Here is a 15,852-nt window from a genome sequence, read left to right on the forward strand (position 1 = left end):
CCCCTTACAAAGATTCCTATAAGTGCCAGATCTCTACCCTGCCCTCTAATAAAACCTATTCTCATTAAGAGATCTAATAACAATCATTTACAAGTTAGAATAAATTTAATTCAATATGTCACCCTCTTCCAGACACCCTTGATAAAAGAAGTGAGATATTAACATACAATTTTGGGGGAGTACTTTTACAGGAAGAAGGGGTTTTCTGATAACCCAGATATTATACTACAAAAAATCACCAATCCTATCTTTGAGCCAACACGGGGCCTTAGTTTTCTCTGGTTACCATTGAGATCAGCAGGGAACAGTGACAAGTAAATGTATCTGAATATAAAGGATACATGAAACCTAAATTAAAAGGGCTTAGCAGAGCAAAGCATGCACATTATATTTTTGAAGATCACATCCAATGACAGGATAAAGATGAATGGGATGGGAAGGGATTTAGCTTTTAGGAATTTTGTGAACTTTTGAAAACATTTGAAAATGCAATATTTTCTAAAGGATTTCTTAATCATTCCTGTCTTGTCCATCATGAAAAAAAAATGTGATGTTTGCATTTTTCTGGATTTCTGAATCTCTGCCATTTGGACTTATTTAACAAACTCTCTCCTGAGATGTAATACAATGTGAATAAAACCCAGCTCTATCCATAGCAAATACAAATCGTATTCATTTATCCTTTGGAGTACAAACTTCAACCGTAACTAAATACAATATGCTGGCTCTTTTTGTGCTTTTTATGAACTTTTGAAGCAGGTTTGTGATGAATAGATTTTATAGGATTATGAAGTTTTAGTTTGCTTTTAAATATTTCAGAAAGAAATCATAAATATGACCTCATATGTTAATAAATCAATTATGGAATGCTGTTTTATACATATGTTTAAAATATGACCCTATCCAAAACTCCTTAAACAAATACTAAGAAATAACTTTAAACTCTTATTCAGGAGGCTCTGGTTTTCAAAACACTGTGTATGGAATTCTGCTGCTGCATACAAAGGAAAAGAAAAAACAGTTTCTTCAACCCAAATTTATATTGTTTCTAATATATTAAATATTAAAGCCATGTTGAGGGTGTGACATTTGCTCTCCATTGAGCTGTTTCTCTCCTTATTTTCTCATTTCAAGTTGAAGCTAAGAAGTTACGGGCAAGAGCAAGAACAAGCCTGCCAAGTGGATTGAGACATTGACGCAGACCTCTTAGGAGTCCGTGTACTCAGTTTTATACTATTTTTTCACATTTGTGTTACCATTTGATGCAAAAGGTCAGGAACCATGGTTAGAAGTTCAATAATCATGATATGCCTCTATGATTAGGATATATTTCTATAAGGTCGCTTTCTGCTTCGTAGCAGTTGAACCTTTAGAACTGTTGTTTATCCATTTGTCTATGGGATGGTCAAAATGGCTCCAGGACATCTCTATACACAGAAAAGAAACAAAGATTGTCTTATTCTCTAGAAATGTATTTTAAGAACATATAATTTAATATTTCTTTATTTATCATTGATCTTTGGGCCTCACCATTCAATACTTAACGGTCTAATCGACCAGGAAAGTGGTTCAGCAAAGTCATCTCTAAAAGTGGAAATGTTACCATGTTCAGTTGGGAGAAGAAAACATTACCTTCCGCCAAGTGCTACTTTGGAATCATTGCTAATGAACATGAGTTATGCTAGCGAGTACAGAAAAAAAAGATTAAAAGTCCAAGATGTGAATAATCATTTTCAGCTTAAAATTCTGTGTTAAGGTTTTTATAATTCTAAGACTGGTTTGGGATTTTTAATACCTCAACTTCAGAGTACTGAATGCTTAAACCAGAGGTTTCATATGTGTCTGCCTTCAGAAACAGCCAGGTTGTATAAGTGATGAGAGCAGCTTGCAGTAGAAGGATAAGAAGCAATAGAGAGTAGATGGCCTGTGGCAGATGGGAGAATGCATCTTCCACCACTTGAGACACACAAGTGTGATTTTGTTTTTTGATGCTACTTTGCCAGGTAAATAAAATACCCCTGTTGCCATATTGAGACCATCATTTCCCAATTTGCCGCCACAGACCCAGGATTGCTGCTAAATATTCAGCTGGAGAATACCCAGCCTTCTTCAAACCCTTTTCTAGTGTTTATTCTGTTGTTTTTGTTGTTTGTTTGCATTAATAGAGTTGGAATTCTCCTTACACTAAGCTGAAACTTCTGCTTCTTCATGTTAGTTCACCATAACCAGAGAAAATTTAAACCTTAGCCTACAAGAATCAAAAGAAACTGAAATGTCCATTCATCTAATTCTGACTGTTGTATAAATTTCCTCTCCACTGTTTCCAGTGCTCATTCTTGGATGAAATCCTTAGTATAATTTTCAGAAGAGTCTTTATATTATTTATCATTATACATTAGATTTCTCTTCTCTAAAATAAAGCTTCCAGACCCTTTTGCTTTGCCTGGTATGACCTGCATTCTGTCCCTTGGTTTGCTTTTTGAGAATGAGCATCCCAGACATTGTCTGTTGCCTCTTTGGGGTCAGATGAGGCAGGATGTTGTTAGCGCTACATGAGTATAAAATTCAACACTCCAAGGGACATCTAGGTACGTTTCTCCTCATTCTCATTTCTTTTGGGTCAACAATTTTACAAATTTATCACAATTTCAGTCTAGAATACTGTTTACAATGTACCCCATAAAATTTATATGACCCATACAGAGAAAGCTATTAACCAGTTTTTTGAAGAGATTTGTTCGAAAAAACTTAAATGAAGTTATGGACAGTTAATTAGAATGGGAAGATTGAATGTCATAAGTTGGAAGATGTCAATTCTTTCCAGATTAAATGAGCTTGAATATGATGCCAACAAAAATCTTAAAAGCACTCTAAAGTTCATGTGGTACAATAGATGTGAATAACAAACAATAAAAAAGATTTATGAGGAGGAACGAGCCCCGGTGGTGTGCTGTCAAAACTGGCTTTCAGAGGGAAAAACAAAAACAAAAACAAAAAACCATGGTGTCCAGTGTTTGCCAATTTCTATGGTGTGAATACGTCCATTATGGGTCAATTTCAAGCTACCAACATGACATGGCTGAACATGGCATTGGAAAGACATGCACAGAATTGGCTAGTATGAGCTGGTAAAAGCTAGCTTCTGCATACCACTGACGGAAGCAAGTAAAACAGTATTGTAAAACAATGTTTAAAATATGGTAAAACAACAATTTTAAAACGTACTATTATTTTTTTTTAAAAGGAGAGAAAGAAAAAGAAAGGGAGACAGGAAAAGAAAAATCAGAGTAACATAATGACTATCCCAGCAATGGATTATATTCTTTATAAAAATATAATGATAGGAGTTTATCTCAAATTAATGGAAGCATTGTAACAAATGATGCTGGAACAATCAGTTGGCTATTTGGATGGGGGAGGAAGACACATGGGAAATAATTTAGAACTTCATCTCACATTGTACATTAAAATCCATATAAGTTTGTGAATGAATGAAAATCAGAAGAAGAAACAAAGGTTATGTGTGACTCAGGCTTCTAGTGGAGGGTAGACTTTTATGATAAAAGAGACAGAAAAAATGTAAGTAAATCAATCAATATATTTAACTACATAAAAGTAAAAGCATTCGTGTAAAAAAAAACTCCACAAATTAAAAATCAAACAAAAGAACTTCTGCTTCTGGATAAGATAGAGGAACATAGACTAGATTTACTCTCACTTGAAATAAATAAAGAGACAAAATGTATATAAAAACAATTTTCAAGGCCCTGTGCATTAAGCAAAAGCAGACAGTGATCCTTGAGAGACATGAGGCAAATGAAATGGGCCCTATGATTGCCCCAGATTGCTGCCTTGAGAGAGTTTCTAGGCAGCAGTGCAGAGAGAATAAGCTCAGGCAGAGTCCCATAGACTCTGTGAGCTGGGGAATGCACTATAGCAGTATTAAGAGGAAAATTCATAGTACAAATACTATATCAGAAAGGAATAAAGGTCTCAAATCAATGACCTCACTTCCTATCTTAAGAAACTAGAAGAAAGCAAATTAATCTTAGAGTAAGGAGAAGAAAGGAAATAATAAAGATCAGAGCAGAAGTCAATGCAATAAGAGTCAGAAAAAAACAATAGATAAAATTAATAAAACAAAAATTAGTTGTTTGATAGGATTAATAAGTGTGGCTGATCAGGAAACAAAGAGAGAAAACACAAATTATCAATATCAGGCTGAGAGATGTCATCTCTAAGGAATCTAGAGATATTAAGAAGATACTAAGGAAATAGTATGAACAATTTTATGTCAATAAATTTCAGAGGTCAGATGAAGTGAACTAATTCCTTGAAGAACACAAATTATCGAAGTTCACTCTAAATGAAATAGATAATCTATTCAGAGAAATTGAATCTGTTCAATTTCTAATAGATATCTATTAGAGAAATTGAATTTGTAGTTAAACACCTTCCCACATGGATACCAAGGTGGGAAGGGTGGGTGGGATGAATTGGGAGATTGGGATTGAAATATACACACTACTATATATAAAATAGATAACTAATGAGAACCTGCTGTATAGCACAATGAACTCTACTCAGTGCTCTGTGGTGACCTAAATGGGAAGGAAATCCAAAAAAGAGGGCATGTATGTATACATATAGCTGATTCACTTTGCTGTACAGCAGAAACTAACACAACCTTGTAAAGCAACTATACTCCAATAAAAATTTTTTAAAAAAAACCTTCCCACAAAGAAAATTCCAGTCTTGAATGGCTTCAATGGTGAATTCTGTATCAAAGAATAAATAATACCAGAGCTACATAAACTCTTCCAGAAAATTGTGCAGGAGGTAATACGTTGCAACTATGAGGCCAGCATTACCCTTATATCAAAGCCAGATAAAGACACTCTAAGAAAGGAAAACTACAGACCAATATCTCTCATGAACATAGATGAAAACATTTTAAACAAAATTTTAGCAAATTGATCCAAGAATATATACATTAAAAAATACATCATGACCATCATGCAAGATTGGTTTAACATTGGAAATCAACCAATACAATTCACCATATTAACAAAGTAAAAAACCAAAAGTCATCATCTCAATACATGCAAGAAAAGCATTTGACAAAATCCAACATCCATTCCTGATAAAATGTCTCAGCTAACTAGAAATAGAAGGGAATTTTCTCAATTTGAGTAAAGGACATCTAACAAAAACCTACAGCTAATATTATACTTTGTGGTGAAAGACAGAATCAGTCAGGGTTCTCAGAGAAACAGAACCAGGAGGCCAGTAAGAATGACTGAGTAAATTCATTGCTAGCAGAATGGAGTTTGTAAAGATGATTAAGACATATAGCTTCTGCCCTCCAGCAGAGTAGGGAAGACACTCTTTGGAGAATGTAGCATAGCCCCTCCTGCCTATCTCCTGTGTGACCCCATGTAAGGGACTGTCACCTCTATGCCCATGGAAATGTCAAATAACACAACCTCTAGCCCATGCTGGGGAACCCCCAGCCCAGATACGCCCTCAAAGCCCCCATCCACTTTTGCTCTTACTTCACTCCAGAGCCTTTCTCCTTAGGGAACCTTTCGTGGTTTACTGTGTAAGTAATAAATTTTATTTCATATTCATAGGCGCCTATGCATCATTTGTCCTGGTACTTATATAAGTAACTGGGCAAGAGGGCTGGTTTATATCCCCAAGTCCCAGCACAGAACTTGGCACAACGTTGGCTTCATAAAGATTGAATGAATAAGTGAATGTCTCTCTGTCTGGAATTTTGCCTTCACTTCCAGGCGCCATGCCTCACCTTCTCACTGACACAGAAGAGAGGCCACATCAGGCCTAAGCCCTTCAGTTGAGCCATCTGCCATGGCTAAACCAGATCCTTTCAGGGACCAAGCGTGCTTTAATATTTCAGTTCAAGTTTATTCTCTTCTTGTTCTAAATCACACCCAGTACATCAGTTCTCCCTAGTTTAGTTCTGGCTCCTTCTAGTGAGAAGAAACAGGATGATTTTAAAATAAAGAGTTCAACTCCTTCACTGGGAATAACCCTTACAAAATATGTCTTTATTTGATTATTTGTTGACCAAAATCACAGCCTCGTATATATGATCTGAAGGAAGGCACAAAAAAAGGGTTTTGACTAAAACCACTATTTGCTTTGGGCTGCACACGGCAGAACTTGATTTGCGATGATCGGAATGTCAGCCCGATAATGCAACTGCAATTTCTCTAGCTATTTACCTTTAAATCTCAGTATTACACTTGCTACAGATGATGTATGAAAGTAAAATATTTGCACAGTGTGTGATTCAGTCAGGAGCAGACAGCGCTACACCCGAGTGGGAGGAGGTTGCTCTGCTGACCTCGCCAGGACCAACATTTTTGTAGGAGGCAAGCAAACCTCAGCGTTGTGTGTGCTCTGTGGACGTGCCCTTGGTTAGGTCACTGCCCTAGTGACAGTTATTGACAAACGCTGCTGAGTTGTGACATAATCACAGTCTCAGTTTCAGTTTGTTGAGGGGTCAGGAGGCAACTGACAGGCTGATTATTTTATTCATCACTGTTCTTCTGTGTGTTTCACATTGTCACAGGCACCAATTTGAGCAAGTAGTTTTCCTAAATTACTGAAATTCTTAGGTTCTTTTTCATATGTCCCAAATCTCCCTCTCTTTGCAAATTTGGCTACTGCCTTTTGGGAGTTCCAGCCTTCCTTTCCTTCCCTCTTTCCTGGGCTTTGGGGTACATGTTTCCAAAATGAGGCATTTGAAATACCGTGTGTGTCTGGGGGAGGACCCTGCCTATCAGATTATGATAGTTTAAAACAGCTTGTAAAAGAAAACCCACTTGAATTTACCCCAAGAAAAGCTCATTTTGTTGCTAATTTAATTTTAGCGAAAGGCCTTATGTTGAACGTGCCCCAGGAATTTCTATAAGATCTATTTATTCAACCCAGGGGGATTATCTGACTCTTATAAGCTAATCCTCTTGAAAAGTATGTCTCAGTTCCATGAGGAAGCATGTGATATTCTTTACATTATGAGTGTTTGAGTTTGATCTGGAATAAATGAGGCTGGTAGCACTCTCGGCCACCTACGCCTGCATCACTGGAGACACGTGAGCTGTCCCAGGGAGGTTTGTAGTTACTGAGATTTCTTTTGATTGTTAGAAAATCAAACAATGGATTTAATGCGATTGCCAAGTTGACATATAGAAATTGGTTGCAACAAATTCAATCAATAAATATGTATTGAGTTGCTACTGTGCGTCGGGCACTGTCATAGATGCTGAGGTGAAGATAAGGGAGCCCAGCAACAGAGAACTCTGTCCTCCGGAGCTCACATTCAGGTTGGGGAGACAGACATGGAACAGAAGAACAGAGCAATATGTAACAAATGATTAGTGATGTGAAAAGACTTCAAGCAGGGAAGAGAAATAAAGAGTTGGAGGGAGGTTATTTTAAGTCTTGTGGCCACAGGTGTCCTCTCTGCAGAAATGACATTTGATCAGAGAATAGAATGAGTAGCAGGAAGTCATACAGGTGAAGTAGGATTTTCTGGGCAAAGAGAACAGCAAGTGCAAAGGCCCTGAGGCAGAAACAAAAAGGAAGCCAGAATGGTAGGGAAGGAGTGGTGGGAAATGAGGTGGGAGAAGGAGCCTGGAGCCAGCTCATGCAGGGCCTCTTTGGTACTTGGAAGGACTGGGGCTTTGATTCTAAGTGGTGTGAGGAGCCAGTGGGTGGCTCCACAAAGGGGGAAACTGGCTCCCATTTGTATTCTAGGTCTTGTCATCTTTGTTCTGTTCTCAGTTTTGTATCATTTGCTCCCTGAGTCAGATGCATTCCCACTATTTTCATGTCTTGGCAAGCATCTGTCAATGGTTATTCACACTCCTGGGTCATAAAACAGAAGAAAACAAATACTATTCTCTTCATACTCATGATGAGGATTGAAAAGCTGGGTACCAAAGTCACGGTGTGCTCAGTCCTCAGGTGTGTTTGGAGATTTGGTCAACTGTTTTCTTTTTTTCCTCTGTTTCTTTTCTGATTCTTCAAAAATACTGTCTTGGGGGAAGAAGGAAATTTCTGATTTCTGAATAATTTTTATTTGAACCATTATATGGGCAAGCTCCTTTTTTAAAATACTTTTTTAAATTAATAAACTATTATTTAGAGTTTTAGATTGATAGCAAAATTCAGCAGAAAGGATAGACAGTTCCCATATAACCCACTGTCCCCACAAAGACACAACTTCCCCCGCTGTGGACATCCTCACACCACAGTGCTGCATTTGTTACAATCCATGAACTTACACTGATGTATCATTATCACCCAAAGTCAACAGTTTACACTGGGGTTCACACTTGGTGTTGCACATTCTGCAGGTCTCAACAAATGTATGACAAGTATTCACCTTTGTAGTACCATACAGATCACTTTCAGTGCCCTAAAAATCCTCTGTGCTTGGCCTATTAATCCCTGCCTCCCACCAAAGCCCTGGCAACCACCGATCTTTTTACTGTCTCCATAGTTTTGTCTTTTCTGGAATGTCATACAGTTGAAATCATACAGACTATAGCTTTTTCAAATTGGCTTCTTTCACTTGGTAATATGGTTCCTCCATATCTTTTCATGGCTTGATAGCTTATTTCTTTTTAGCCCTAAATAATATTCCATTATCTGGATGGACCACAGTTTTTTTTACCCATTCACCTACTGAGGGACACCTTGGGTGCTTCCAAGTTTTGGCAATTATGAATAAAGCTGCTATAAACATACATGTGTGGGTTTTCGTGTGGACATAAGTTTTCAATTCATTTGGGTAAATACCAAGGAGCTTGAGTGCTGGATTTTATAGTAAGAGTATGTTTAGTTTTATAAGAAACCGCCAAACTGTCTTCCAAAGTAGCCATACCATTTTGCATTCCCATCAGCAAATAATGACAGTTCCTGTTGCTCAACATCTTTGACAGCATTTGGTATTGTCAGGGTTTTGGATTTTGACCACTGTAATAGAGGATAATAGTATCTCATTGTTGTTTTAATTTGCATTTCCCTAATGACATATGATGTTGAACATCTTTTCGTATGTTTATTTGCAATCTGTATATCTTCTTTTGTTGAGGTGCCTGCAAATCTCTTTTTACATAAGACATCTATTGTTAAAATTGTGGATAAAACAAGTTATTATTATTATTATCATTATTGCATCCCCTTTTCATGGTGACTTGTTCTATATATTGAGATGATAGCTCCATTTTGATTGTTTTCCAAATGACACTAATGACAAGATGTTCCGTAATCAAAAGTTTAAATGGGATGAGGGGGTAAAGATATATTATTATAAGTAACCCTTCATAGAATCATATGTATTTGTTAGTGAAAATAATTACTCATTTATTTAATAAACATGAGTGGTTTCTGTGTACAATACTCAGTCATTTATATGTATGTATATATTTTTTATAATGCTTATGATAGCACTTCATGGTATGTTTTATTATTCCCACTGTGCAAATGAGAAAATATCAGGCCTTATATAAATATTTTTTCATTGTATGTGACAGAAAACTTTAATTTAAATGTGTTTAATAAAAAAATGGGAATATATTGCTTTATGTAACTTTATAAACAAGAGCTAGAGAATATGTCAAGAAGGGCTTGATTCAGGGCCTTAATGATATAGTCACAATCCAATTTATTCTCTCCATTTCTCAGACCTACTTCCCCAGTGCTGGCTCCATTCTAGGGCTCTGCATGATGCCAAGAAGGTTGCAGCAACTCCAACTTGTATATGTGGAGGTTACTGTCCTCCACAAGTCTCTTCCTCATTGCTCAAGCTGAAGACTTGGGGTAAAGTCAGATAAGACAAACCAGCTTGGCTTGAGTCTCATGCTGTTTTATTTGGGTACATTTTGTCCCTCTGGGTGCTGCTTTTTGATCTCTGTCTTCGTGAAAAAGCAGTCTAGAGAGCAAAGACAGACATTAACCCATAATCATTCAGATATAATGACCTTGTTACATATTACTGTAAACATTATGAAGCAAAAGAGTAGGATGCTCTAAGGCCTGGGTTGTCAAATTATGACCTGTGGACCCAATCTGGCCCACTGCCTGTTTTTATAAATAAAGTTTTATTGAAACACAGCCATGCTCATTTATTCAGGTATTGTCTACAGCTGCTTTCCACTACACTTGCAGAGTTGAGTAATTGCTACAGAGACCAAATGGCCAGCAAAGCCAAAAATTCTTACTCTCTGACACTTTATAGACAAAGTTTTCTACATCAGCTCTAGCACATCTCACAGAAGGAATCTAAATCTCAGGGATCAGGGAGGTCTTTCTGAGAAACTGATGTTTAGGGTGAGACTGAAGGTTGAAAATGAGCTGGCCAGGCAAGTTTGTGAGGTTGAGGCAAAGTTGGGGGAATCTATGTAGTTCCAGAAGGAAAAGGCAGCATGAATGAAGATCTTGAATCAGCAGGATCTTGGCTCACTCGAGGAAAGGGGTGATGGTCTTCATGGTTAAGGTATGGTGGGGGTGGGAGTGCTTGAAAAGTGTTGCAGTCGAGGGCAGTGGGTGTCAGGGCAGAAGTCAGATCATGCCTTGGAGGCCAAGCTAAAGTATCACAGAGGAATTCACAGAAGGGCCTTAAGCAGGGATAAGATATAGTCAGATTGGTGTCTTGAGAACATCATCCTAGCTGCTGTGTGGAGATTGGGTAGGGAAGGGACAAGAAGAAATAGGGAGAGCAGTTGGGAGGCTATGGCCATGGTCTGGGAAAAAGATGATGGTACTTGGACTATGAGAATGACAGTGAAAAGGGAGCGAGGGATACAGGATATAATTAGACTTGGTGTTTGCTTAGATGAATATTGAGGAGGGAAGTGGGTGCAAAAGGGTGAAAGCAAGTCATTTGCTGAGTGGAGACACTGGAAGATGAGCAGATTTGGGAGTGACAAGGACAAGAAGTGAAGAAAATGACATCCCAATCTGAGTTCCTAAGCAAGTCATCAATGAGATGAACCCTCACTAACAGGTCAGTTTAGTGCCCCAAACAAACAATATAAGGTAGATAATCTTGAAGGCAATCTGTTCTTGAAGGTTTTGTAGAGACTCTGAGATATTCTTCCCAAAAATCATCTAGGACCTGAGGCAGAGTTTATCTAAACACCTTTATGCTGCATCAGTGTTCTCTAATATGTCATGGGAAGTTGGGTGATTGTACGTTCCATTTCTTTTCTACTACACCCAAGGTGTTCTCATGACACTCACACATGAAGAGACAAGGCTAACTCCAAGCTGAAATGTCCTTGAAAGGATATGAGGTTTGCAATTTTTAAAAAGCCAGGTATCTACTCTAATAGTAATTGACACATTTGAGAGTTTTTAGGTTTCCTTCTAAACAGAACATTCTGTGACAATGGAGGTACTAGGCAAGGTGAGAAGAGATGCCCTAAACAATTTTTTCAAAGGTCATGGTGATTTTCTGGTCTATCCCCAAATAACTCAAGCATTCTGCTTCACTTTAACAAAGATTTATTCCAACATCAACTAATTTCATGAGCTGGTAGAAATAAAAGTATCAGTAATCTTGCAACCCTTAAGTCAGATAACACAATTCCATTCATTGGGGCATGAATGAATGGCTTGTTCAATTTGCCTCAATATATCGTCTCGATCTGAAAATTGTTTTTCTCCCATCTACTCTTTTTTTTTTTTTTTTTTTTTTTTTTGCGATACACGGGCCTCTCACTGTTGGGGCCTCTTCCATTGCAGAGCACAGGCTCCGGACGCGCAGGCTTAGCGGCCATGGCTCACGGGCCTAGCCGCTCCGCGGCATGTGGGATCCTCCCGGACCGGGGCACGAACCTGTGTCCCCTGCATCAGCAGGCAGACTCTCAACCACTGCGCCACCAGGGAAGCCCCTATCTACTCTTTTGATTTCTTTTCTCTTTCTTCAGCTCCACAAAGTGCATCGCTGTGTTTACACTGCTTTACCCTGCTGAGAGTCACAGAGACACAGGAAGAGGAAGCTGTGGGACTCTGAGTCTTCTGTGTGTCATCCTGAAATTAGAAGACCACTACTGGATTGGCATCCCTAACAAAAACTCAGATTTATCCCAGACTCCTTACACTTAAGGATGCAATTGAGTCACGTAAGGTTTCTATGCCATCCATTTATTTTTATCCGCTATGATCATTGTGATGATTAATTTTATATCAACTTGCCTGGGCTAAAGGATGCCCAGATAGGCAGTAAAACTATTTACTGGGTGTGTCTGTGAAGGTGTTTCTGGAAGAAATTAGCATTTGAATTGACCAACTCTGTAAAGAAGATCACCCTCCCCAGCGTGAGTGGGTATCTTCCCATTTGTTGGAGCCCTATTAGAACAAAAAGGCAGAGGAAGGACGAATTTGCTCTCTGCTTGAACTGAGACATTCACCTTCTGCCCTCAGACACTGGCAGCACTCCTGGTTCTCGGGCCATTGGAACAGGACACGTACCATTGGCTCCTGTGGTTCTCTGGATCTGGGGTTTAGGTTGGATCTACACCACTGGCTTCCCTGGGCCTCCAGCCTGCAGGTGGTAGATCAGGATACAGGACACTTGTCAGAGGGGAGGTAGACATGCTGGAGACAAACGTCCCACTCCACACATTTTGCCATCAGTGGGTCCTGCCAGAATGTAGTCTATGCATGGATTTGTCACTGCAAAGATTCTGACACTCCTGGCCAGAATGGAAATTACAATAAGGAAGGAAAGAATTTGCAAAGAAATTGCGAGTGACAAAAGTCAGTCTGTTCACAGCAAAAAAAAAAAAGGTACCCTGGTCCCAGTCTGGAGGGCACTTAGGGACGAGTGGAAAAGGGTTGCATGAGAGGACCCAAGGTGGGTGGGTGGGGATCAGAGACAAAGGGCAGAGTGAACAGGACAGAAACTGAGGTGGGCAGGTGTGAGGAGGAGCCCATGCTTGATTACCAAAGACTTCCGTAAAGCGAGTCCCAGGAGGCGGCTGGATGGGAAGGGGTCCCATGCACCTGGCCCCCTAGTGTCCCAGTTTCCAGTCTGGGGGCCAGAGGAGGAGCGCACACAGCAGGGTTGCTGCTGAGGCAGAACTAAAGGAAACAAAATCAAACCACACCTCTCGGCCTTTCTTGGGGCTCCTCAAACGTCCCTGTGCTTAAGAAGACAAATTCAGGGTGTGGATCCCCAAAATTTTGATTCAGTAAGTTTGGGGGTGGTTGTAGGCAGGAATCTGCATTTTAACGCGGGCTCCTGATAATGTTGGTGCAGGGGGACCACAACCCCACACTTACGAATCACTTAGCGTGTTAGGATGGAGAGGAACACTGAGAAAGCGTCGGGCCTCTTCAAGGGAGGGCTGGGGAACAAAGCGCGCTTATCCCGTGCATCGTGCACAAAACTGGGTCGTTTCCCTGGCCCAGAATGTACCCCTTGGATGGGTTTGTCACTGCTGAGGTTCTGACCCTCCCGGCTGGAGTGGAAAATCTCCATGCATGACGGCTCTGCCCAGGGTGAAGAAACATGGTTTGGACTTACTGATTCCTTTCGGCTGTGGGAACAGTCCTCTGCTGAGCTTCCATCCCAGCACCGGACTGCTCCGAGGGCATCCCATTCAGAATTGAAGTCCCTGGCGCTGCACTTGTGAAACCCAGGACATTAGCACTGGGCATGTTTCGATTTTATTCTTTGCTTTTCTTGGCAAAGCCCCTTCCAACAGCTTCAGACGCAAGTAGTCAAGATGAAAGCATTTCGGAAGCACTTACACAATAATCCTGTCACTCGTGGACTTTGAAAACCGATCTGCTTTTCCTCAGGATATGACAAGCCAGAGTGTGACCCATTAACGGTTGTTAAACCCTTGTCTAGAGCCTGGAGGGTCCTCCAACTTGAGCCAAACCCCTTTAAAACCACCCCTCAAAACCCTTGTCTCGGAAGTGGCCACTACTGCCCCCACCCCCATACCCGCCTGACCATCTCTTATTCACCATGTGCTTTTCAGAAGACAGTGTCAACCAGCGTCCTGTAATGGATCTCACTTGTGAGTCAGTGAACACAACTTCAATCAGTTTCTGCAGATGAAAATGTTAATAACTTTGACTTTCTCCCTGCATGGAAACACGCATATACACACACTCACCTCCCGCCAGCCCAGTGAACATTAGATAATGAAAACAAACAGAAAACTCCTAGCAATACATTTTTTGTTACTTTCGACATCTTCGCTGAAACTGTCATTGCAAGCTGGTACTTGCCTACATACATCTAATAATTTTCCTTTTGAATTGCACCAGGAAACATCAGCAAATGATCAAAAGCCACATTTTAGGCATATTATGCTTTATTATTTCAAGAAAGGTAAAAACACAACTGAAACGCAAAAAAAGATTTATGCAGTGTATGGAGAAGGTGCTATGACTGATCGAATGTGTCAAAAGTGGTTTGCGAAGTTTCGTGCCGGAGATTTCTCGCTGGACGATACCCCACAGTCCGGTAGACCAGTTGAAGTTGAGAGCCATCAAATCGAGATATTAACTGAGAACAATCAACATTATACCACGCAGGAGATAGCAGACATACTCAAAATATCCAAATCAAGCGTTGAAAATCATTTGCACCAGCTTGGTTATGTTAATCACTTTGGTGTTTGGGTTCCACAAAAGTCAAGCGATAAAAACCTCTTGACCGTATTTCCACATGTGATTCTCTACCTAAATGTAACAAAAACGTTCTGTTTTTAAAGCAAATTGTGATGGGAGATGAAAAGTGGATACTGTACAATAATGTGGAATGGAAGAGGTCATGAGGCAAGCGAAATGAACCCCCACCAACCACACCAAAGGCCAGTCTTCTTCCAAAGAAGGTGATGTTGCGTATATGGTGGGATTGGAAGGAAGTCATCGATTATGAGCTCCTTCTGGAAAACAAAACGATTAATTCCAACAAGTACCGCTCCCAGTGAGACCAACTGAAAGTAACACTTGATGAAAAGCATCCAGAATTAGTCAACAGAAAATGCATAATCTTCCATCAGGATAACGCAAGACCAGGCAAAAACTGTTACAGCTTGGCTGGGAAATTCTGATTCATCCGCCGTATCCACCAGACACTGCACCTTCAGATTTCCATTTATTTCGGTCTTTACAAGATCCTCTTAATGGAAAAAATTTCAATTCCCCGGAAGCATGTAAAAGGCACCTGGAACAGTTCTTTGGTCAAAAAGATAAAAAGTTTTGGGAAGATGGAATTATAAAGTTGCTTGTAAAATGGCAGAAGGTAGTGGAACAAAAGTGTGAATACATTGTTTGATAAAGTTCTTGGTGAAAATGAAAAATGTGTCTTTTATTTTTACTTAAAAACTGAAGGCACTTGTTGGCCAATCCAATACTTTGAGATGATGATTTCAAATTCCTTGCCAGAATATTCATCAATCTTCATTTCTTTGTGCTCCACCAATGTAGTTTGATTTCATTCCTTTGAAGGTGCCATGTTTCCTTGCGTCTTTGTGTTCCTAGAAGCCTCCTGTTGCTGTCACCAGCTCCAGTTTTTAGTGACTGGCTTCAGGAAAGAATGACCTTCACCAGTCAGCCCAGCTAGAGATTCTGGGGTAGCTAAGCTATTTTCTATGGGTCTACCAGCTCTGTTCCTCTTGTTCCCTCTAAGGGGGAAGTCTTAGGACTGTGTGCCTTCTCTTGATCCCCAAAAGCCAGACTGGGTGCTCCAGTTCATGTTCCCTAGGGCAGTACCCTGAAGTTTCAAGGCTGTATGCCCAGTCCAGCTGAGTCCAGTCGGCTGCTGACATCCATCCCTACTACCGAGATCTG

Source organism: Hyperoodon ampullatus (genome assembly GCF_949752795.1).
Source record: "Hyperoodon ampullatus genome assembly, chromosome: 1".
In the NCBI taxonomy this organism is placed as follows: Eukaryota; Metazoa; Chordata; class Mammalia; order Artiodactyla; family Ziphiidae; genus Hyperoodon; species Hyperoodon ampullatus.